Source organism: Sorex araneus, chromosome 10 (assembly GCF_027595985.1).
Source record: "Sorex araneus isolate mSorAra2 chromosome 10, mSorAra2.pri, whole genome shotgun sequence".
Taxonomy (NCBI): domain Eukaryota; kingdom Metazoa; phylum Chordata; class Mammalia; order Eulipotyphla; family Soricidae; genus Sorex; species Sorex araneus.
The window spans coordinates 32,536,915-32,562,057 of record NC_073311.1 but is presented as its reverse complement, the minus strand read 5'-3'; the positions used below and the strand labels follow the sequence as shown (position 1 = coordinate 32,562,057).

At 34.6% G+C, this 25,143-nt stretch overlaps 1 non-coding gene across 1 annotated transcript; it reads right to left on the bottom strand.

The window, feature by feature from the left end:
* Positions 1–241: 241 nt before the first annotated feature.
* Positions 242–348, bottom strand: LOC129399189 (U6 spliceosomal RNA). The gene has a single exon (XR_008626976.1). It is a non-coding gene; the product is annotated as a U6 spliceosomal RNA (small nuclear RNA).
* Positions 349–25,143: the final 24,795 nt, after the last annotated feature.

Below are 25,143 nucleotides of genomic sequence, written 5' to 3'. Positions count from 1 at the left end.
TCAGTTATAAAATATAACATGGAAATAGTAAACACATTTTTAACTAACAGATTTTCTTTAATAGAACTAGCTTTATAATCAATTACATACCAGTGTTCACTGAGTTACAATGATGTTGGGCAATATATTATCAAAATGGAAATTGCATCTTCTGCTATCTTGTTGGCTGTATATTAGAGTAAACATTCTCACTGGGAAGATTTTAACTTTGAAAAAACATTAAAAAATACATAAACTGTTTTAAAATATGGATCACTTCATGAATTCACATGTCATTCTTGCACAGGGACCATGTTGATATTGTCTGTAACTTCCCAATTTTAGTATATGTGCTGCCAGAGTGAGCACACTGGTAAAATTTTAAGGATTTTTCTTTCAAAGTACCAGGGAGATAGTACAAGGGATAAGAAACTTTCTTAATATGAAGCTTATTTGTCCAATGCCTGACATTTCATATGGGACTGATGCCTTGAACAATCACTGCCAGGAGTGATCCTTGAATCAGGAGTAAGACCTGAGACACACCAGGTGTGACCTCCCAATCAAAATAAAACAAAAACATATCAGGCAAGATAAAAACAAAGGCTGAGTACATTGAGTATCTCCACTACCCCACTGGCCCCATGCTCCAGGCTGCTTTCCACACACGTGGGCCGAGCCCTGGAGACCCCAGCACACTACGAGACTATCCCGCCCACACAGAAGAGCCTGGAAAGCTCTCTGTGGCGAATTCGATATACTTAACATAATAATATGAAGATAGTGAGAAGTTGAAAGCCAATTTACAATCTAATTTCTAATTCTGAAGAGAATTCATTTTTTATCTGTGTTTTACTTTTACTTTCTATTCCAATGCACTTTTAACAGAAATACAAAGGGGAAGATGTGAGATTTTTCTAATTCATATAATTCTGCCTTATGTTTTAATACCTTTCCTTGAACTTTTCATCCCTCACGCTTCTTACAACCTTTGAAGTCATTCAGCCTATTTCACTCCATCTGTAAAGGAAATATGTTTATTATTTTACTTTGGTTTCATGACTATACTACTAATTTATTATTTTCCATGCTATAAATTCCTCATTATTTTATTTCATCTTTTAGATGTTGCTGTTTCCTTCAATGTTACATTTGTGCAATATTACATTTTATATTTTGTGAGACTTAAACATAATAGTGTATAATCAATACAGAGAAAGCAACATAAACAATTTTTCTGTTCAATATATGCATTTTTACATCATACTGATATAAAATTCTTGAAAAGTTTTAAAGTCTTTAAATATTCTTTCAGAATTTTATTAAAAAATTTGTGTATATCCCTCTGTGCCTAAAGACTTTGATTCCAGAGACCTAACACTTTCGGGCATCCAGTGCAGCTTCTAATAACAATGCACTGGGACTGCAAACTAGGCTTCAGCCCTGTGCTGCCATTTTTTTCCTCCCCAACCTGTCTTCCTGCACGGAAAATGGCGGCAGCGGCGGCAAAACAGCAGAGGCAGCAACCGCATGGCAGGCGCCATCTTTGAGAATCCTAACCCAGAGGTATTCGATTTCTACACTTGGGGCTCCCAGGGACTCATGGGAAGGGGGTGTAACCGGCACTCCCTCGGCCCAGATAAATTCAGAGCTGCTGACACGGAAACGGACCCTCTGCGCCTAAAGACTGATTCCAGAGACCTAACACTTTCAGGCATCCAGCACAGCTTCTAATAACAATGCACTGGGACTGCAAACTGGTATATGCAATTTCTGGTAGAATTTTCCCTGGACTTTATACAGAAATCCAAAACCGCGCGGATGCGACTTAACATCTATAATTGTCAGCTATGTGAAATGGTTCCTTTTGAACAGGTCTGACTTGGGGGGCCAAACTCCAAATAATAACAGTAAGTTTTTGTTGAAATATTGAAGGTTATTAATGTAGCAGCCACCTCTCTGGACTGTGAACTAAGCAAAAGCCCCACGCCGGCCGTTGTGGTGTGGTGTACACCATACTATGAGGTGTGGGATGGGGGATGAGGGTGAAAAAAAAAAAAGGGGGAAAGGAAAAAGGAAAAAAAAAAGAAGAAGAATAGTTATGTACTTGTAGCAGTGGGGCTCCATATCTCTCCATTCCCAACAATGGAAAACTAATTATCAAATGCTTCCTTGGTAGTAAGTCTGTCTCTCTTGGGTAGAAACTCCAACAACTATAGTGAGTTTTGTTTTGAAATATAGAATGTAATAAAGGTAAAGACCAAATGAAGTGAAATTCATTAGTTATACATACAGTAGGGGGTGGGGGGTGGGGGCAGGGGTTTACTGGGGTTTTTGGTGGTGGACTGTGGGCACTGGTGAAGGGATGGGTGTTTGAATATTGTATAACTGAGACATAAACCTGAGAACTTTGTAACTTTCCACATGGTGATTTAATAAAAAGTTAAAAAAAAATAAATAAATAAAATAAAATAAATACGAAAAAAATAAAATAATAAATTAAAAATGTGTATATAAAAATTGAATTCATTGATTCAAAATTATAAGGATATTAGATTCATGACTCAAATTGCTAAAACTTTATTTTTTTATTAGAGAATCACTGTGAGGTACAGTTACAAGCTTATGAACTTTCGTGTTTGCATTTCAGTCAGTGATCATTTATCCTTCCCTCCACCTGTGTCCATTCTCCTCCACCAATGTTCCCAGTATCCCTCCCATCGCCCCCACCCCAAATTGCTAAAATTTTAGAAAATTTATTATATAGAACAATTTTTAATATTATATGATCACTTTTTAATAAAATATATAACATACATTTTGTTTTATACATACATAAATTGATATATACCCTACCGCCTTTTGTGATGCCTTTGGCACACATTTTAATGGATTTCATTTAATTAAATTTGGAATACTCATGGAGGGAAACTAATAAATTTCTAACTTTCACCTTTGGTAGTGTGAACATGGTCATTTGCATTCTTATTATTCATCACAGCTCATGAAATTAAGCATTTGCATGCACCATTTAAGCAGGAATATGGAAAATGTTTCACATTTTAAGTTCACAGGTCTCACATCTTCTAATTGTCCTAGTACTAATAAAATATGTGCCTTCCTAACAATACAGCATTCTATATGAGAGAAAAAGAAACATATGATTATATGAATGTTCCTGTCCTGAGAAAAAATCACTAGAAGATTAATTTATTCAGACTTTATTTATGGGTGTGGACCATAAAACATCAAATAATATGTTAGATATATTATAATACAACTAATATTTGTTAAAGCTGATATCTGCATAATTGTATGTATGTGTAAGACCCACTCAAGAGAAACAGTATGGGGTTGATGAGGAGGAAGAGTAGAGAGGGGGTGAGAAATGAAGAAAATTGTGTGACTCCTAGGTAATTAACATTCTAGAGCGTGGGTACAAATTTAAAATGATTCTTCAAATAATTGAAACATTATCCCCTTCAATATTAACTCATTTTAAAATTTCAATTGGCATACTGAGTCAGATGTAGTGAGAGTCTATTAAAACGAGCAAGGAAAAATAGATATTTGGAGAGTGATACATTCACAATTCTAAAAACGTGGGGAGTCAGCTATCATTTAATGATTCATATGTTCTACTTTGCTATCTAAGGGACATATGACACAGATAACACTGAAAGGCTTTTGGTCCTTTAATTTTTAATCCATGACCTAAATAAAGCTGAAGTATTAGAAGTGACATAGAAACACTAGTAATTGTACTAAAAACAGCATGAATATATATTGGTTGTATATGTCATTCAATTTACTCAGCATAAATAAGCTTAAAGTCAGTATATTGAGCATAGTGTGATTGAGTAAGCTATTAATGGTTGTGTTGTTTTCTTAAACCAAGACCTTTCTTATTTGTAAGATAAAAATAAAGAGGAACACTCATTTATAAATCTAAATCAGAAATATAAACACACATAAATATTTGGAAATAAGACAGTTTTTGAGAGCTAAGTTTGATGTTAAACTAGTTTACTAGTTTTATGACAATAGTTACTTCAAGGCAAACAAATACTGCATAGCATAATATACATAAAGCTTTATATTATGGAACTGCTGTATCAAACTGATACATCTTCCTCATCTTGAAATCCTAAATAAGTACTGCATTAATGGTCATCAGTGTCATCAGTGATAATAAGTTTATTTTTAAATTTTTGTTTTGTTTTTGGGTTTTTTTTTGGGGGGGTACAGGCATTACTCCTGACTCTGCATTCAAGAATTACTACTGGCAGTGCTCAGGAGACCATACGAGACCATGCTGGGGATAGAATCTGATTTATTTATGTTCAAGGCAAGCATCCTACCAGCTATACTATAATCCCAGTTTTGTTAGAATAAGTTTAAACATAGCATCATAATGGAATATGAGGATAAGTTAGTCTGTATGGCAGTAATGACACAAAATTAGAAAAACTAAAGCAGTATTTAAAAATCAAAGTTGTATTTGCCTCTTTCACCAGAAAAGGGATCAGTGATGATATGTGAAGAAACATAACAGAAATCATCACAGTAGCTTTTCATGCCATAAACTGGGTTTAATGCTTTACACATAAACATAAGTAATATAATATTATATGATTATAAAATCATTTTATATTAATTTAATAACTGAACTCAAGCTTAGCATAGATTCTAAGCTTGCTATAAATATTTTGTTGCTTTAAATAGTCAAAATTTGTTACTGTAAGGGAAAAAATATCTACACACACCTGATAAAAGGCTAATATCCAGGATACATATAGGACCCATAAACTCAACAATTTGAAAATATCAAATAATGAAGGGAAGAGTTTAACACTCATCCAAAGGCCAACAGTCACATGGGGAAAAAATGCTCAGTATCTCTAATTAACAGGGAAATGCACATCAAAATGAAACTGAAATTTTTTCTTCCCTCAGAATAATGACTTAATAATAAAAAAAAAAGCTAGATATAGCAAATGCTGACAAGGAGGTGGAGAAAACGGAATCCTCAGTCACTATTGGTTCAGCCTCTGTGGAACACAGTATAAAGATTTTACCAAAAATTAAAACATAGCACTACCATGTGATTCAGCAAATCCATTGCAAGGTGTTTAGCTAAAGAACATAAACATATTCATTTAAATACATATATATATATATTCACACTTATTTTCAGCCCAGTGCTACTTATAATAGCCAAGACATAGAAATGGAAATATGGAAAGTGCCAGCAATGTATAAGTGGATAAAAAAAGGTGTGTTCTACAAACATAACAAGATAGTACTCATTTGTAAGATGAAATTTTACATTTTGTTACAAAAAGTTAAAGCAGGTGTTGTGAGTTTAGTGAAATACGTCAGAAGAAAGGTGAATATTAAATTAGATCATTCCTATGGGTCCATAATAAAAGCAAGCAATATAGTCAGAATAGAACATATTCAATGAAAACAAACCCCGTGCTCTCACAGCAAAACGGAGGTTATGAAGGGAGATGTGGAGACAGAGATAATGAACAGAATCTAAAGGACAGTGGTGGAAAGTTATGGCATTTTGATGGTGGGCTAGAATATGGAAACGTAATTTCAAGAGGTATTATATTGAACCTTTAAAACATATACAGTCTTATAAACCAACATTTCCCCTATAAAATATAGTTTTTTATATGTTACTTATGGGCCAGAGCAATAATACAGTGAGTAAGGTGCCTACCTTGTACATGACCACCCAGGTTTGATCCTCAGAATCCCATATGGTCCCCCAAAACCCCCAGGAGTGATTCCTGAGTGCAGAGCCAGGAGTAATCCCTGAGCACCACCAGGTGTGACCCAATGTCCCCTTTAAAAATCTACATATATGAAATAAAAAATAATTAAATTATGCTTCTACCTAGGAATATATAGACTATTTTATCACTTCTAATAAAGTGCTGCTAACTTGGTATCAGTTTAGTGTATGTGGATATTTTAATCTAAATTAATTTAAATAAAATGAACTTTAAAAAATCAGTCTCCTCATTCTTCACATTGCAGGGCTTCATTATAGACATATGGCAAATGTTTACTGTATTGGACAGCAGAGATAGAACATTTCCATGTGGCAGAAAGTTCTGTTAAACAAGGCTACAACTGGAGAGAGTACTGGAAAGGATTTAGGGGATAGACATTCAGGGCTTCAGGAAGTGTTTAAAAAATTCTGAAAGCCTGGAAAAAAGAAAGAAGTCTGGCTACATGATGGTTTTTGAATGACAAAAAGGATACAAAGAGAGGCAAACAGCTGTTTTTCATATACTGGTAGAGACAGGAGAAACTGATTTAAAACATAGTGGAGGGATTTAGGTTAAGCAGAAAAGTGAAAGTTATTTAAAAAGCGAATGCTTTATAAGAATCCTCTGTTCTGTGGTTTTATATGATAAAACCGTCACCCCGCCCCCAAATAATCTATGAATATTTAGTATTAAAATGAAACCAAGTAAGTTCCTTCTAAACTTCCAAAGGAGTTATTCCATTAATCAATATATATTTATTAGGTGAGTACTATATATCAGATAGAGAGCAGGCACACTGAACATGATCTATCTACTCCTCTTTCCTCTATAAGATTGCATTATAGTTATAAAGAAAGAAAATAATGGATATATAGACACATAACATAGTTTAGATTAATTTAAGGGGCCATGACAAAATGAAACATCCTATTATAACAATATGTGGATGACACATGAATTTGAAAAGTCAAAGAGACTTTCTGAATAGTTGATCTTTGTGTCATAGAATTCCACAGAAAGGCGGAAGTAACTATTTGAGAATCAAAGACTTTACAGGAAGATTGCTTCAATAATAAGAGAATCCCTTCCCTCTTAGATTATAAGAAAATTAAATATAAAAATAACTTTCAAGGCCGGAGTGATAGCATAGCTGGTAGGGCGTTTGCCTTGCACGCAGCCAACTTGGGTTCAATCCCCAGCATCTCATATGGTCACCCAAGCACTGCCAGGAGTAATTCCTGAGTGCAGAGTCAGGAGTAACCCCTGAGCAACGCTGGGTGTGACCCAAAAAGCAAAAAAAAAAATAGCTTTCATAGTCAAGTTATTTAGTCAGTGAAGACAGCAATTAAATTGAAAATAGATATTTTAGCAAATAACATGCAAACTAGATTTGTAGGTAGACAGATGTACTTAAACAATATATCATAGTAAATGTAACATTATTTTCAGATACAAAAAAAATCTAGAGGAAATCACAGGTTTTCACAAACTTGGAGTGGCTAAATATTTGTTTGCAAATAATCATAAAATGCAAGTCACAAAGGAGAAGGCAAAAATATATGGGAGTTATGTATCTAAATACACACATATTTGCTCTAAATATGCATAGTTATTCAACAGTTTACTTCTAATAGAAGATATAAAATAACTTTCACATATCAATATTGAAAAACAAATGAATGAAATGTGTGCAAACAACTTGAATAGACACTTGTTAGAAAAATTTAAAACATATGTTCACAGAAAAACTTATTAGAAAATTCTAACAGTATCTTTATTCATAATAGATGAAAACTGGAAACAACCCAAATGTCTAATAACAGGAAATGTCTATACAAATTGTAGTGTATTTAAGATATGGAATATATTTTGGCAATAAATAGAATTAACTGTTAATATACATGAGTCAATAAATTTCAAACTTCTTTGTATTTAGTTAACTGTAAAGCTGTGTCTCCTGTAAGAAATATTGTACTTTTCATATTGTTATATTCAGATCACTTTGAGGATAAGGCTAGACTAATTCAAACAGAAATGATAACATGATCACAATAATGTTGTGATTTAGTTTATAGAGTTTTAATGAGTATATGCATGTATAAATATGTATATATTGTTATAATTATGTATATATGTATATTTAATCTCATTATTCTTCAAATGAATCTTATTTTGGTGTTCCTATTAATAGATTTTAGTAGGGCCGAGGAACATCTCAGTGGTAGAGCAAATACTTTATATATATTAAATTTTTAGCACCTTGCTTCCTCTATAAAAGAAAAAATATTGTTTTTGGAATTAATTATGCACTAGAATTCTTCTGATGGTTTCTTAATAGAGTTAGTTTAAAATATTTTGGCTTCTGGTACATCTACACAATGGAATACTATGTAGCTGTCAGAAAACATGAAGTCATGAAATTTGCATATAAATGGATCAACATGGAAAGTATCATGTTGAGTGAAATGAGTCAGAAAGAAAGAGACAGACATAGAAAGATTGCACTCATATGTGGAATATAATGGAACTGAGAAGTACAAGTTGGCAACGATGCAACTTCTGGCAGATATCTCTCTGGACTTAGCTACTAAAATACTAAATTACAGAAACCCAAAACTGAGAGGCCGCTAAGTGTGGTCACTCGACCTCATACCTCTTCATTCTCAGCAATGGAAAACAAATTATCTAATGCTTCCTTTTCAGCAGGTCTGACTTTAGGGGAGAGACTCTCCAAACAATAATAGTGAGTTTTGTTGAAATATTGTATGCAATCAAAGTGAAAGTAAAGTGAAATTTATTAGTTACACAGGCACACAGGCGGGGGGGGGACTAAGGGTGGGGGGGCTAGGGGCATGGGGGGTTAGGGGTGTGGGGGGGCGGGGTGGAGCTATACTGGGATTCTTGGTGGTGGAATATGAGCACTGGTGAAGGGATGGGTATTCGAGCATTGTATAACTGGGATTTAAACCTGAAAACTTTGTAACTTTCCACATGGTGACTCAATAAAAAAAAAAAATATTTTGGCTTATTTTAGGGACAGAAAAGAATGAAACATGAAATAAAGAGCTGAGTTAAAGGAATCCCACGATGTAATAACCCCAAAAATATTTTGTAAGATTTTCTGAACCACCTGGTTATTTTCTGTAGGTAAAACACAAAAGGAAATTTTTCTAGGTAAGTTCACGTATATTGCTTCTCTTTTACTTCCAACTCAGTAGGTTTGCTATCAGAAGAAAGACATATGTGCTTAAAATCACAATATGACAGTGATTCATGACCTGATTTCCTAACATGTGGATCAAGCCATCCTCGAGATATTTTCTAACACATTAACTCTAGTTTATTAATGTTAAAAATGTGTGTCATTCTGAAATAATTTAAAGTTCCTCAGAGAGGTCTGGGTAGATAGTTCAAGGATCAAGACTGTATGTATTTCTTACATTTACGTGAACTTGATCCCCAAAATCATGGGGCTTCCAGAGAAACAGGAAGTGTAGCTCTGAAAACCCCTGATCACCACCAGGTGTGGCCCTGTTGACCTCTCACCACTCTGGGCCCAAGTAGTGCTGCATCATTGAGCATTGGCATTAAACAGTCAAGTACTGTTGGCTGAGTATCACTGGGAGTGATACCCCTCCTCCAAAAGAGAAGAACATAAATAAAGGCTCTATATAGAAGGTATAAAAATAATTGAGATCCATGTATTCTTGACTGTAGATTTCAGCAACAAAAACATCATATGTGATCAAATACATTGATCAGATTCAGGTCAATGGTATTATACTATCAAATGATCTACACACTAAATTACCTGCTTAATTTTTTATATATGCATACTTATTTATTTTAATCTTTATTGTAGTTTAGGTAACACGGTTATACTACAGTTAATGTTTATGCTTTTTTGTATAGTTCTGCACATTTATCACTTAGGTGCTTCTTAGGGGAGGTTTTAGTTTATACTTCAGCTTAGCTGCCAAGAAATAACAAACTACACAGACAATCACAAATCATAAATTTAATGGCAAACTTCCTACTGAAAATTAAAAAAAAAATCTCTATTATCCCAAGGGAATAAAAAGATACCTTGAGTTCCTTTCCATAAACATGGCAGAAACTAACTTCTTTAGATATCCTATTCAAAAAAACAGGAAGTGAAAAAAGTAGAAACTTTATTGAATATAATTTAGTTTACAAATCAATTATACATTAAAATACAAACATTAGGTCTTGATCTGTTACTAAAATCATTAAAACGCAAGCAAGCATTTAGCAAATTGAAATAAAGCTGCTGATAAAGACACTGAATAAGTTTAAAAATGAGCTCATGTTGAAGTTGGAGAAATAATTGCCCTGTAAGAGCAATTACAGGGTAAGGTTCTTGCCCTTCACACAACTGAATTGATTGGAATCCAGGTACCAAATAAGGCTTGCATGTCTAGGTGTAGTCACAAAGGGAAACATACAAAAACAAAAAGAAATATCAAGTTTTTATTTTAGAATAACCTGGGGGACTTATGGAAAGGTCCAATTTCCTCCTAACATTTTACTAGTGACAGGAAATTGTTCCTGGGGCGAAGCCATCAATGGAAGTAGCATGCTGAAGAAAGTGTGTCAATTGATCTTCCTAGATATATAAGTTATCTGAAAAATCTGAAGCAAGCAAATGAATCTTTAACCTTACATCTGTTAACTGCACTCAGGTTTCCAATTGCTAAAGAAACCAAAGAACTGCTTTTATTTTTGGGTTACACCCAGCTCTGCTCAGGGATCACTCAGGGCCTGGCCCAGGAATCATATGTGGTGCTGGGAATCAAGACTTTTTGGGTTAGTTCAAGCCCCAAACCCCACGCATTTCTTAGGCTCCGTAATTCTGGGTAATTTTATATCATGTTTGAGGGACCTACATTAACTTTTAAAGAATGCATCTCATCTCTATCACTATTTGTCTATAGGAGGACTCATAATATTTGTAATTCCTCCATGTATTTCAGAGAGTAAAAATAAAGAAAACAAGGAACATATTTATTAGTGGTTTCACCCTCTCCACACATTCGGGCAGGCCTCATGCATGAAGGTACCGGCAGAGGAACCCAGGTGTGTGTAATCCCATCAACGGCCAACATCCAGAGAGAGCGACTTAAAAGCAAGCTCTCAGAAGCTTTGCGGCCACACAATATCTTTAGCCTACTTCTCCCTCTGGGAGAATCTGGCAATCTTCTGAGAGTTTCCTGCCCACCTGGGACAGCCTTGCAAGCTTCCCATGGTGTATTTACATGCAAAATCCACTAACAAGCAGGATCTCATTCCCCTGACCCTGAAGAGCCTCCAGGGCAACATTATCCTTAGGAGGGCCGAGTCCAGATAGACTTCTAAAATCTCAGGGAAAGGACGAAATGAGATGTTACTGAGCCTGCCCGAGAAATTGGTGATTAACGGGATTTCATGAGTCCTTATATATATATATATATGTATATATATATATATATATATACACACACACACACACATATATACATACACACACACACACACACACACACACACACACACACACACACACACATACCTCTAGGAGAGCCCAGCAAGCTACCAAGAGTATCACGCCCGAACGGCAGAGCCTGGCAAGCTAACCATAATGTATTCAATATGCCAAAAACAGTAACAATAGGTCTCATTCCCTTGACCCTGAAAAAGCCTCCAATTGTTGGGAAAAACTAGTAAGGAAAGGCTGCTAAAGTTTGAGGGCTGAGTGTAGTAGAGATGTTACTGGTGCCTGCTCGAGTAAATCAACAAACAATGGGATGACAGTGATACAGTGATATTTTAATATCAATGTTCAGAATTTACTGTAAAATCGGGTATATGATACTTTATTATAAATTAGTTTTATTGTTTTAAACATTTTTCCAACTTTGTGATCATTCTTTTCAGTATTTTTAATATTTAACCTAACATATTCAAAGTATACTATAATAAAGCAATTATTCTTATATATATATAATTTAGTTCACAGAAATATTGCCCCCAAAATGTAACTTTTATGCTTATCAAAAATTTTAGTTATGATACATAAACTAGAGTGATAGCACAGCAGGTAGAGAGTTTGCCTTGCATGCAGCCAATCAAGGTTTGATTCCTCTGTCCCTCTGGGAGAGCCTGGTAAGCTACTAAGAGTATCATGCCCTCATGGCAGAGCCTGGCAAGCTACCCTTGGCTTATATTCTATATGCCAAAAACAGTAACAACAAGTCTCACAATGGAGAGGTTACTGGTGCCCTCTCGGGCAAATCGATGAACAAAGGGATAACAGTGCTGCAGTGCTACAGTGCTATGATACATAGCCAAAACAATGATTTCATTCTGGAAAGGTAGCACTGTAGCACTGTTGTCCCATTGTTCATCCATTTCCCCGAGAAATCACCAGTAACCTCTCCATTGTGAGACTAATTGTTAGTATTATTTGCATATCAAATAAGCCAAAGGTAGCTTGCCAGGCTCTGTCCTGCGGGCATGATACTCTTGATAGCTTACCAGGCTCCTGAGAGGGATGGAAGAATTGAACCTGGGTCGGCCGTGTGCAAGGCATAAGCCCCTACCTACTGTGCTCTGGAAATGTAGGATTCATAAATTCTTGTATTTTTTCTATCTTTTAAGGATAGCTCATTGTTTTTATCTCTATTTCTCAACACAATTGAAAGTTTTCCTCTGAAACAGAGCACACATATTTATTTTTAATCCAGCTACCAGTTTGAAAATACAATTTAATCACCATGAAAAACTAATATACTTTTAATTCAGTTTTAAATCCAGTAATTTGGAGGTGTGGAGGAAAGTCTATGTTTTCTAATATGTTCTTCAATTTTCTTCTTGCTAAGATTGACTCTATGATTCTTTTTAAATTTTACACACATTGATTGGTTCATAATTTATATTTTTACAGAAACACTGTAGATGGAGAACATTTCAAGAAAATGATGTTTTTATGCAAGGAAGTGCTATATGTGAGAAATAAAGGTAGTTGGGTAAAAAGAAATACTGTAATAAATTTTTCAGTCTATAACTGAGTTTTCTGACTCCTTTTTTAATTTATGAAAAGGTTTCATCTGGTAGACTCTATAAATCAGTCTAGAGAGAATATAATTTCTCTCTCTAAGTGGGAAGAAAAAATAAAGAGACTGCCTTCTCTACACGCCCACGGATTTATTCAATATTCTAATAAGTAGTTCCAGAGCAGTATGTCAAACCTGGATTTAAGGCAATAAGAGCTTATGTCAGGATGCTGTCAGGTGCTTTTAGAATTTTAAGAAAAAACGTTTATAAGTTGCTTGCATAATAATTTCCTATTTTACTTTTTGCTCTCTCATCTGACAAAATTTCCTTAATGTGTCCTTTTTCAGCTAAATGATGTTTATAATTTCAATTTTGGAGATTGTTTCTTTTCATTTTTTTCAATCACTACCGTGATGTGGAGGAATGCAATTCTTAGCTCCAGATGAAGATCTTTATGAATTCTTACCAGTTTTTCTATTTTTATGTAGGGGAAGAAGAGATGATCATAAATAATTTTCCTAAATTTGGTTGCTGGGTGAACCAGTGATATGATTAGAATTAGAAATATACACATCATTTTCAAGACTGTTATTCAGTAGGCCAATTGCTTAAGAAGCTACAAAACTTTTATATAGATAGTGTACCTCTAACGAAGTTGCAACTGTAATAAACAATTGAGTATAATTTCAGAGAAACAGTTTATTTCTGGTTGAGCTGCAGTGACCTTGGGCAAATTACTTAACTAGTTTGGGTCTGCCTTATGTCACATCACGTATGGAAGGATGGAGTTGGATTCAGGAATTTCAACAACATTTGAGACACTAATATTTGTTACTATTTGGTTTATTAACTCACTAATAGACACTTTGATGATCAAATTTTTGCATGGTAAAGGAAAGCAAGAGAGAAAATTGAATCTTGACCTTTGCTACATACTTTCCTATAGTTTTTAACCCTCATTTCCAGAAGAAATTCAAAAAAGAACTTCTAACGTGAATAAGATCACACAGTTAGTAAATTGAGGCAATGGTCAGGAATTGATTTCCAAACCCATTTTCCTTCATCTACACAACAGTTGCTCTTGAAACTTAATGACACTTGTCTTCCAATAAAAATTCAAATATGCTTCACCGCTTTTATCTATTTTACAGGGATGTGTTTGGGCAGTCAGAAGTACGAAGTCTTTAGTTACTCTTAGGAAAATGCACTTCTTAAAAAATTAAAAGGTACATGCTTATTAATTAGCCATTTTAAGTTTTCTGACATAGTTTGAAAATGAAATATTTTGCACGTTAAGCTTTAAAATGTTTATTTCATTTTTCACTTAGAACAATGATTTTTTCCATTTTAGAAGTTTAATAATAAAAAATGCTCAAATATCGCTGTAATACAGTCACCCAGAAGAAATGTCCTACTAGTATTTGATAGTTAGGCCCAGATTAATAAAAATGAATGACTCAATAAGCATATCTACCCCATGATAATACAAGTGTTTTCAAATTTTGTAAAATTTGTAACCTATTTAAGCCTAAGAAAGTGAAAACAGATTAAACATAGCTTCTAAAAAGTTTATTATATTGCTTTCAAAAACAATGAAAAGAACTTCTGACCCTAAAAGAAGGATTTCTACCTCAAACAAGGAAGGATTTCTACAGGACTGTTTCTAATTTAGGTCAAATTATTTGCACTGTGCCATTCCTTGTTTCTATACTATGATTCTTGTTAGGATAGCTCTTTTGGGTATGCCTTATGTCCTGAAGCATGTAGCATTTTTAACCTATTTTCTTAGAATTTGCTTTTCATTTCCTGTGCAGAGCAAGTCAGTAAGTTTGACCTTTGATATATAAAGAATGCATCTCAAGAAAGATTCAGTTAGAAGAATCATGGTGCCTTGCCATACTTTATACTTTGGGGAAAAAAAGACTCTTTTTAATACACTGTGAACAAGCATAAAATTTAACAAGATACACATTTACATTTATTGCACATATTCCAAACATTCTTCGCTTTCCAGCAGATGCATCTATCTATATATCCACACACATACATACAAATGTATAATATATGCATATATACTACATATAAACATATACATGCATATACAAATGCATACATGTATACATACCTGTATACATGCATGTATACATATACATGCATATATGATATGTCTGTATACATGCATGTGCATACATGCATTTACAATACATACATATACATATATACAGAGACAGAGAGGATAGGTGGGTTTAAATAAGGGCTTTATAGGTTGCTAAAAAGACAGAATTATTTTGTTTTCTTTTCAATATATATTCTTACCCTAATTTTAGTTATTATTTAAAAGTCAAGAACAACTTAAGCAAGTAACTTTAAAGATGTAAACTTTATATATTAGTTAATTCTTCGGGCTGAGTACATGAGCACTGTCCTTACATATTTAAATTTTCAATGGAAGATTATTTTGTCATTTTTCCCCTATTTCATTGTTGTACTAGGGAACAAATTCAAATTTCAAGTCATTTTCAATGATAAATGTTTTATTTATTTTAAAAACAATAAGTATCTCTCCTTTCTATCCAAACATATTACATTTCTAACACTAGTCATATTTTTTTCAAGTAATTAAAGAAAGAAAATAGAAAACTATTTAAGGATAAAGAGAATCATGATCAAGTGTCAGTATTTAAAGTTTAATTTTTCTAATAAAAGTAACAATCAAATTTTTATTTATATTTGTAAAAACTTAATCATTTAACTCAAATTATACAAATGTGAGATATTTTTATAAACTCAGACTTCTATGTTACCTTCATTCAACACATTTACTCTGCACTTACTCATTATGGATATTATGTGACATGTTAAAGATACAGTATGATTAAGGCCTCATTTTAGGTTTAAGTGAGATTTTATTTTTAATAATATATGTAGGTAAGCAATAAGTTGAAGCTGATCATTTCTGTGATGGAGGTGAGCACAGAATGCTTTATGAGCACAGAGTAAGCACCACAATCTTATTTGGGGTGATAGAAAAAGCGAAAGGGAGAAAGTGGTATTTTAGCTAAAACACAGAGATTAAGAAAGTATTAACCAGATACACAGAAATTATATGGAGTTGAAAAAGCACTTTCAGGCTTTAAGGGTTTCTTCAATGTACATCAATTCCTCTCTCAAAAGGCTATTGGTAAATTTCAAAGTGGTATAAAACTTGAGAACACGGTCTATCCCTCATTTGTTGGCTGAAGCTGCTGACTTCACACAATGTAGCTCAAGTGATATAATGGCATTATCTTTAATGGCATAACCAGAGCTTTAACCTAAGAGTCTAATGCTCATTGATTCTTTTGAAGTTTCCTGCAAATCCCCCTGTAAAACCCCTCAGCAAATTTCTATGCAAAACTTCTGCAATTTAGATGCTGAATAAATAACCTGAAATTTTATTTTATATACTTGAGTTTTAAAATAGTAATTAAAATAATTGCCTAAGACAGTTATCTAACTCATTGAAAAAAACAGTAATTAACAGTTTCTGACATTTTTTTCCCATCTTAATGGCTAGATTGCTTTGAACAAGCCAAATGATTATGTTATGATCAGCTAATATTATTGGCATTATTGTAATGCAAAATGCTCAATTATTCACAACTTAATTTGTTCATGTCACGGTAACAACCATTAAATAGAAATCATAAAGACAAAGGAAGATGCAAAATATGTTTTGGTCTAATTGCTCAAATTAAATTTAAATAGAGAACATATATGGAGGAGAAGAGGCTGAGGAAATGAGAATAATAAGCTATGATTGGAAATGTGAAAACGACATTACCGTATTGTTCTTCCTATAGAAGATGGCATAAGACTGATTTTCATTCATCTACAATAGTTTAGAGATCCAAAGTACAGATGGTTTAAGTCAAAACACAATGTTTTTATTACCACTGCAAAATAAAGTAAGCTTTATTTCTAATAAGATGGCTGAGTCAGAGGAAGAAAAATCAAAAGTGATACTTATTGTATTCTATTTGAATTCAAGTATTTCTTACCCCATGCTTACTTTACTAAATATACATCTATATTAAACAAAATGTCAGTTGGTTTTGTTAGATATATTGACTCCACAAATGAAAAGAACTAGAGTCATTGTAATACACTGTAGAACTTCTGAGGAATAAGAGTTACTGAGCTAATAAGCATAGCAGTAGAATATAGCATTGTCACATTGGTTAGCTAATGGAGGGATAAAAAGATAAAATAGTTCTTTAGCTATCTAATTATCCTATCATCCAATTAGAATTTTCCAATTTACAGATAGTAAATTATTTTGAATACTTGTGTACTTCAGATGCCTCAGTTTAGAATTTTAAATTTCCTTAACATGCATATTAAACAGAGTATTTTTTTCTTTTTGTGTCACACCTGGAGATGCACAGTGATTACTTCTGGCTCTATACTCAGGAATTACCCCTGGCGGTGCTCAGGGGACCACATGTGATGCTGGGAGGAATAGAACCCAGGTTGGTCGCTTGCAAGGCAAATGCCCTACCCATTGTGCTATCACTTCAGCCCCAGAACAGAGAACTTTTTTAAACTACTGTTTTCTAGAAATGAAACAATTAAGCTTGATAGAGACAGGTGGAATATATGCCGGTCTGTAAAAGTTATTAGAAAAGCTTCATTCTCTCAGATATATGATCATATGCATTTCTTTTGTGGGGTGGAGTGTTTGGAAGGAGGGTCTCCTATGTGGTGCTCGATTTCTAGTTGTAAGTTCAATGAGGGGGCCCTAAACTGCAGTATGGCTGTACAACTTGTAATGCTTGAGGTCCCCAACATCAACTGGGTTGGCCCATGCAAATGAAAAAGGAAGACTTACAGCTACTCAATCATTGTATAACTGAAACACAAGGCACGAAAGGTTGTAAATCTGTAACTGTACCCCACAGTGATTAACTAATAAAAAATTTAAAAAATATATAAGACCAATAAAATAAACCTATTTATGGGAAAAAATAGAAAAAGGAAGACTTAGTTTCCTATTTGCCAGGTGCTGTGAGCAGCTCTAATTTAATTGTCCCCACCCTATGTTTCTTACATAACTGAAGATTTTTTGGCTCTTTACTTATTTTGTTTCCTCTGCCCCTCTCTGAGAGCCCGGCAAGCTACTGAGAGTATCGAGCCCGCACGACAGAGCCTGGCAAGCTACCCGTGCATATTGGATATGCCAAAAACAGTAACAATAAGTCTCTCAATGAGAGACGTTAGTGGTGCTCGCTCGAACAAATCGATGAGAAACGGGATGACAGTGACAGTGACTTTTTTTATAATATTTTATTGAAACTCATTAGATGTGAAAGCAAAGTAAGAGGGAGAATTTGATCAAGAGAACTCATAGAGAAGAGCAAGCAGATACAAGTTCAAGGAAAACACCAGCTTGAAGAGCAAGCCTAGACGCAGGTTGTTTTGTGTGTTTGTTTGTTTGTTGGGAAGAGGCATGCCCAGAAGTACTCAGGACTTACTCGTGATTCTGTGGTCAGGGAACACTCCTGGTAGGGCTTAGGGATTCAGTCGTCCAGAACAGTCTTTTTTGAGGCTGCACTAATTATTTTTTACAAGGTAAATTACCCACCGTACTAATAATGCTTGGGCCGGAGTAATAGCCCAGTGGGTAGGGCATTTGCCTTGCACGTGGCCAACCTGGGTTCGATTCCTCTACCCCTTTCAGCGAGTCTGGCAAGACACCAAGAGTATCTTGCCCCCACGGCAGAGCCTGGCAAGCTAGCTGTGGCGTATTTTATATGCCAAAAACAGTAACAACAAGTTTCACAATGGAGACGTTGCTGGTGCCTGCTCGAGCAAATTGATGAGCAAGGGAATGACAGTGACAATGGCAGTGACTAATAATGCTCAGACCCCAGATTCCTGGCTCTTTCTGATTAATGGGAAGCTAACAGCTTACCAAGACCATAAATTCTGCCCCAGATTGGACAGAATGTCCAATGTCTAAGGCAAATGGGTCAAATGGACAAATAGATCTTCTAAAAGGCCCCAAACATGACAGATATTCTATAAAACCCTCACATTCTCTGTATCATGCCTGTCACGGACTGCTTACACAAGTACCCCGTTTTCCAATTAAAGAAAAAATAATCACAAAATAAACCATTGTTAATTCTACAGTAAATCTCTTCCTGGAAAGGAAGTTTCCTTCTCTTGTATGTTCCAATAAACGTTTTGTCTTCTAACTCTGAGTTTGAGCAACTCTTTATACTTAATGTTTTCATTCCGGAAGGTATTGTGGAAACTGGTACCCATGGAGGACTCTGAGAGTAGCAGCTGTCACTCCTGCATCACAAGCACCAACATAACTCCTGTGTTATCTACCTACCCCTCTTACCTGTTTTTAAAATAATAGTATTTTCAGTTATTGCACTAAAATATATGTGATATGCTACGTAAAGTCTAGCTTTGGTGATCTTCTGATTGGTGGGTGTAAGAAGCATGTGCAGTAAAGATGAATTTGTGTTGTTTGGGGTTTATACCAAGCTGTATTCAGGGATTACTCCTGGCTCTGTCCTCAGCATTTACTTCTCGAGATCCCGGACAAGGTGAGGGAAGTTCCAGTGTGACATAACCTGGGATCAAACTCCCAGTTAAGGCAGCAAGAAAAGCACCTCCCTGACTGTATAGTTCTTATTTTTTACTATGTAAATTTGAATGATAACCATAAATAATTTTTTGTTAGAGAAAATAAATATCTTCTTTTTTCATTTTTAGATGTTTTCCTATTATTTACTTATTTATTTTTAATTGAATCATTGTAAGATACAGCTATAAAATTGTTCATGAGTGGGTCTCAGTCATGCAGTGTTCCAACATCTGCCCCTTTTCCAGTATACATTTCCCAACATCAATGTCCCCACTATCTCTCCTGCCTCCCTCCTACCAGCCTGCCTCTAGGGCAGGCACTTTTCTTCTTTCTCTCTCTTTCTCTCTTTTCTTTTGGACATTATTATTTGCAATACTAAAAGGTTATCACGTTTATCCCTTTACCTACTTTGAGCACAGAGGTGACTGCTAAGGATCTTGACTGATTCAGTAAGGAGCTGTATATGTCTATGTCTTTCCACGCTAAGGAGAAATAGGAATTTTTGCACAGGACAAGTCTCTGTTGTGTGAAAAATAGGATAAATCTAACCTCCGTTCTGCTGTAGGAGATGCAAGAATGAAGTCACTGAACCACAGAGTCAGTGGAAATTGTGGAAAAAATGTTTTTGTGTGCATTATATGTGCATTGGGAGTCAATACTGAGCATTTCTGTCCAATCAGCAGTGAAAATATTTTATATTTCTGTTACAATTTGATTTTTGTTTTTAAACTTCATTTCTTTTAGAGCAAACTATTTTGGCAACAAGGTACATGAAGTAAACAAAAGTCAGTATCAGTGAAATGTCTACTGCATTTAATTTCTCTAGAAAGTTGATGCTAAACATATTCCACAGATTGTTTGTTGATGTTTACCATCTAATGTAAGAACCATGGTGACATTACTGAACAAATGGAGATCAAAACTGCATTTAAAGTTATTTATGAAGTAAATACATAAGTCCTCAACACTTGCTTCTAGAGTTAGGAGTTATTTTAAGAACCCAGACAACTTCAGCAAGTATGTTTATAATTTATGTTGTAAAGATTGATTTTATAATTTGATCAAATTCCTTACTTTCAATTACAGCTTTGTTTGTACACATATATTAAGTGAAATAATAGCTCTAAGTGTGCTAGTTCCAGTAATAGAAGAAAAAATTCAAACTGTTAAATAATACATAAAATTTATAGTAATGTCATCGTTAACTAAAATGCCAAAAGAATTATTCTGAGAACTATAAATTAATTTTCCCAATTTATGCAATTAAGCAAAATTTTAGAAAACTTATTAGAACAAAGATGAATTTACTGGCATCATTTTAAATGCTAATATAAATTCAATTATTACTCATAGCTAATAATAGTTGTTTAGGTGATAAATAATGTGAATATGCTTTTGGTAGGATATACTTTTGGTAAGAAGCAAAACCAGGCTCTTCTTATTTAAAAAAATACGTAAATAACAGAAACCTACTTTGAAATTGGTTGTGATTTGATCCAAATTTATAGTTGTGTGGACACTAACTATAATATTATACCAATGCAAACATAATTTATGTGTTAAGACACGGAATTTTAAAGACATATATAGTGACACAACATGTTTTGTGCAGCAGTACACTTTTGATTAATATAAATTGAGAGAATTGTGAGAAGAGAGAGAGAGATGCATGTTTAAGAGAGAACACAAATTTCTCCGAGTGGAAAAAGCCAGATAACGTATAACTTTTTGAACTGAGATTCTTGTGGAATATATAATACTTCTACCTGAGCTGACAAGATAGTATAAGAAGGAAGGCACTTGCCTTCCATGCTTCTGTACTTGGTTTGATCCCCAGAAGCAGTATAGTTCCCTGAGCACTGTGATGGATTATTGACTCCTGAGCACAGAATAGGAGTATGCCCCAAGCACAGCTGGGTGTGGCCAAAGCCTCCCTTCCCAACCAAAGAGCGCTTAACTTTGCAAATTTCAGCAAATTCGTTTCATAATCTGATTTATGAATATATGACCATTTGAATCTAAGTTGAAAATGAAAATGTATATACTACATAGACTTTAAAAAACTTACTAGCATATCAGACCTAAATTTTGTGCAGTTGAAAATATTGTTTAAATTTTTTAAGTACTTAACCAACGAAACCCCCAAACTTTGGCTTTTAAAGCATATTGAATTAAGTGTTTTTAAAAAGCATGCAAACAGGAAAGCATTAAAAGTTACACCCATGTAAACAAAGGAGGAATTGAACAAATTACATGGTCAGAGTTTACACTATTTAAGATGTAATTTTATAATTGTGCTTTTGAATAGTTCAATGTGTACCAGTCTTTTGTTTTTATTCCTACTTTTATTTGTAGGGGAGCTTCAACCAGCTGTTCTCTGAGCTTCCCCTTGGCTCTTCACTCAGAGATCACTCCTGGTGGGGTTTGGGGAACCATATGTGATCCATGGGATTGAACAGGGTTTGGCCGCATTCAAGACAAGTGTTTTATCCTCTGTACTATTCTTCTGACCCTGTCCACATGTTGGACTTTTGGACTATCTTCAGTTTTGTTTTTTTTTTAATTTTTTATTGTGGAAAGTTACAAAGTTACAAAGTTTTCAGGTTTAAATCTCAGTTATACAATGCTCGAATACCCATCCCTTCACCAGTGCTCATATTCCACCACCAAGAATCCCAGTATAGCTCCACCCTGCCCCCTCACACCCCAAACCCCCCCACGCCCCTAGCCCCCCCACCCTAAGCCCCCCCCACCTGTGTAACTAATAAATTTCACTTTACTTTCACTTTGATTGCATACAAGATTTCAACAAAACTCACTCTTATTGTTTGGAGAGTCTCTCCCCTAAAGTCGGACCTGCTGAAAAGGAAGCATTAGATAATTTGTTTTCCATTGCTGAGGATGAAGAGGTATGAGGTCGAGTGACCACACTTAGCGGCCTCTCAGTTTTGGGTTTCTGTAATTTAGTATTTTAGTAACTAAGTCCAGAGAGATATCTGCCAGAAGTTGCATCGTTGCCAACTTGTACTTCTCAGTTACATTATATTCCACATATGAGTGCAATCTTTCTATGTCTGTCTCTTTCTTTCTGACTCATTTCACTCAACATGATACTTTCCATGTTGATCCACTTGTATGCAAATTTCATGACTTCATGTTTCCTGACAGCTACATAGTATTCCATTGTGTAAATATACCAGAGTTTCTTTAGCCAATCATCTGTTTTCGGGCACTCTGGTTTTTTCCATATTGTGGCTATTGTGAACAGAGAGGCAATGAACATGGAAATGCAGATGTCATCTCTACTATACCTTTTTACCTCTCCGGGATATATTCCCAGGAGTGGTATTGCTGGGTCAAATGGGAGCTCAATTTCTAACTTTTTGAGAATCGTCCATATTGTTTTCCAAAAGGGCTGAACCAGTCGGCATTCCCACCAGCAGTGAAGGAGAGTCCCTTTCTCCCCACATCCACACCAACACCGGTTGCTTTTGTTTTTGGGGATGTGGGCCAGTCTCTGTGGTGTGAGATGATATCTCATTGTTGTTTTGATCTCCATCTCCCTGATGATTAGTGATGTTGAACAATTTCTCATGTGCCTCTTAGCCATTCGGATTTCTTCTTTGGAAAAGTTTCTGATCAGTTTTGCTTTATCCTATTTAATGATGTTTTGAACAATGTTAAACATGTTCTTTAAGAATGTATGCGTACTTATAATGTAGAATTTTAAACTTCTTTTGTGATCAATTAAATCATGGGGTTAGAAAGAAAGCTCAACTGGTCGATTGCATGTTGTAAATGCAGAAGGTCTGAGTTTGACAGCTTGACCACATGGTCCCTTGAGTAGGTCAGGAGTGACTCCTAATCAGTGAGCTGAGAGAATTCCTGAGCACTGCTGGGTGTTTTTAATCCTATTTTAAAAAATGAATGAGTGAATGAAATCTTTTATTAAGGCAGTTTATTTTCTTCAGATAAATACCAAGTTAGTTTAATGCCTTGATTATATAGGGAAACATTTTCTATTTAATCTTTTGTTTTCTGCCTTCTTCCACTAGATACTTGCTTTTGCACATATATATGTGTTCACTCAATTTATTTGCTGCTTACTTGTAGCATCCAGTGGTGGCCACTTTATAGTTGAGACATCATCTAGGGAACATTCTCCCCCATTGATTGTTTTCTTAGGCTTATGTTAAAGTTCTGATCATCAGTGTAAACTTCTACTAAAGTTCTCTGATTTGTATGAGACCACAGACTTTGCTGTTTTGGGTTAAGAAATATAAAGAAATAAATTATTCAATAGGTTGCCCTAAAATATTGATTATACTGTTTTTATAATTTTAGTATACAAACTTTAAAATAAAAACCAGTGTAGATGAATTTGGGGTGTTGAAAAGCAAGTAACCTACGATTAGTATTTTTTATGCCAACTTTAGTAGGGTTAGGGTTAGGGTTAGGGTACATAAAGTCATAAATTTTCTGCTATTTAACAACAGAATAAAGATGTTTCTTCAAATAATTTTTGAAATAAAATGTAAAAATGTTCTAAAAAGCAAAATTAAATAAATTTGAATCTTACACATCCTCATCTCATGGTCATCAACTTTTTAATTTAATTTTATTTTTATAAAGTTGTTCATGATGATTCATTACATTCAATATTCCAACACTTATCCCACTACCATTGCACCTTCCCACCACCCAAGCCTGCCCCAATAGAAAGCCTTAAATGATTTATTTTATATAGCTTGCATGAATAATTTGCTAAAAATAATCAAAAAACATTTCCTTAGGAAAAAACGTGTGTAACAATTGTTGTAACTCAACCTGGAGCTATTAAACCCTTGTATTAGAGATTGCTAAAAAGTTGTTACAGATTAAGTTTTGTGTGTTAATATTTTCTTAACCTAGATTGGTTGCCTTTTACTTTTCATCCTATCCAATGTGGTGTGTTACTCCTGGCATATCACTGGTGTAGAATTTAACATGTCACTGCAGAAATTGAAAAGATTTGAATGTAGTGATAGAGCTGGAGTAAAAGTTTTAACTGTATGGTCATTCTGGGTCCCAGAAGCATCTCTGCAGCTTGTTGATCTCTTTTGAGATTTATTTATGAGTCTCTGGATCATGACCAGTTAATGAGTTTAGATAGCGCCAGAGGCAGTTCATGCGCATTTGTGGTCATCATCATCTAAACAATAGTGGCAGCAATGATGAAAGTGATAATGCTCTCAATACTTATAGGTTCTTATCATCATTGTAGTGAGCCTGGTTGTAAGGTCTTCTATTTAACTGATTAATTTTCCTAGCAAAAAAACTACTGGCATGTGAAGAACTAGAACAACGTTACACAGTTTCAATGTCCATCTTTTAATCATATTAATGGTTATCATTATTATCAAGAAGAATCTTTGCTATAAGTAATAATCAAGAGACTAGAGTGTTCTTACAGCAAAGATTTCAGTCTTTCTTTAAATTGCTACTTGTTTTATAAAGTAAATGGCATAACATCCAGAGACATCCATGAATTGACTACCATAAAATACAGTGGCAGACAAACTCATGCTAGCCACAAGGGAGCCAGCTGTGTAAGACGCACATGCTAAACACAGTAACAATAACAGGTCTCATTCCCCTGACCCTGAAAAGAGACTCTAATTGTTGGGGAAAACGAGTAAGTAG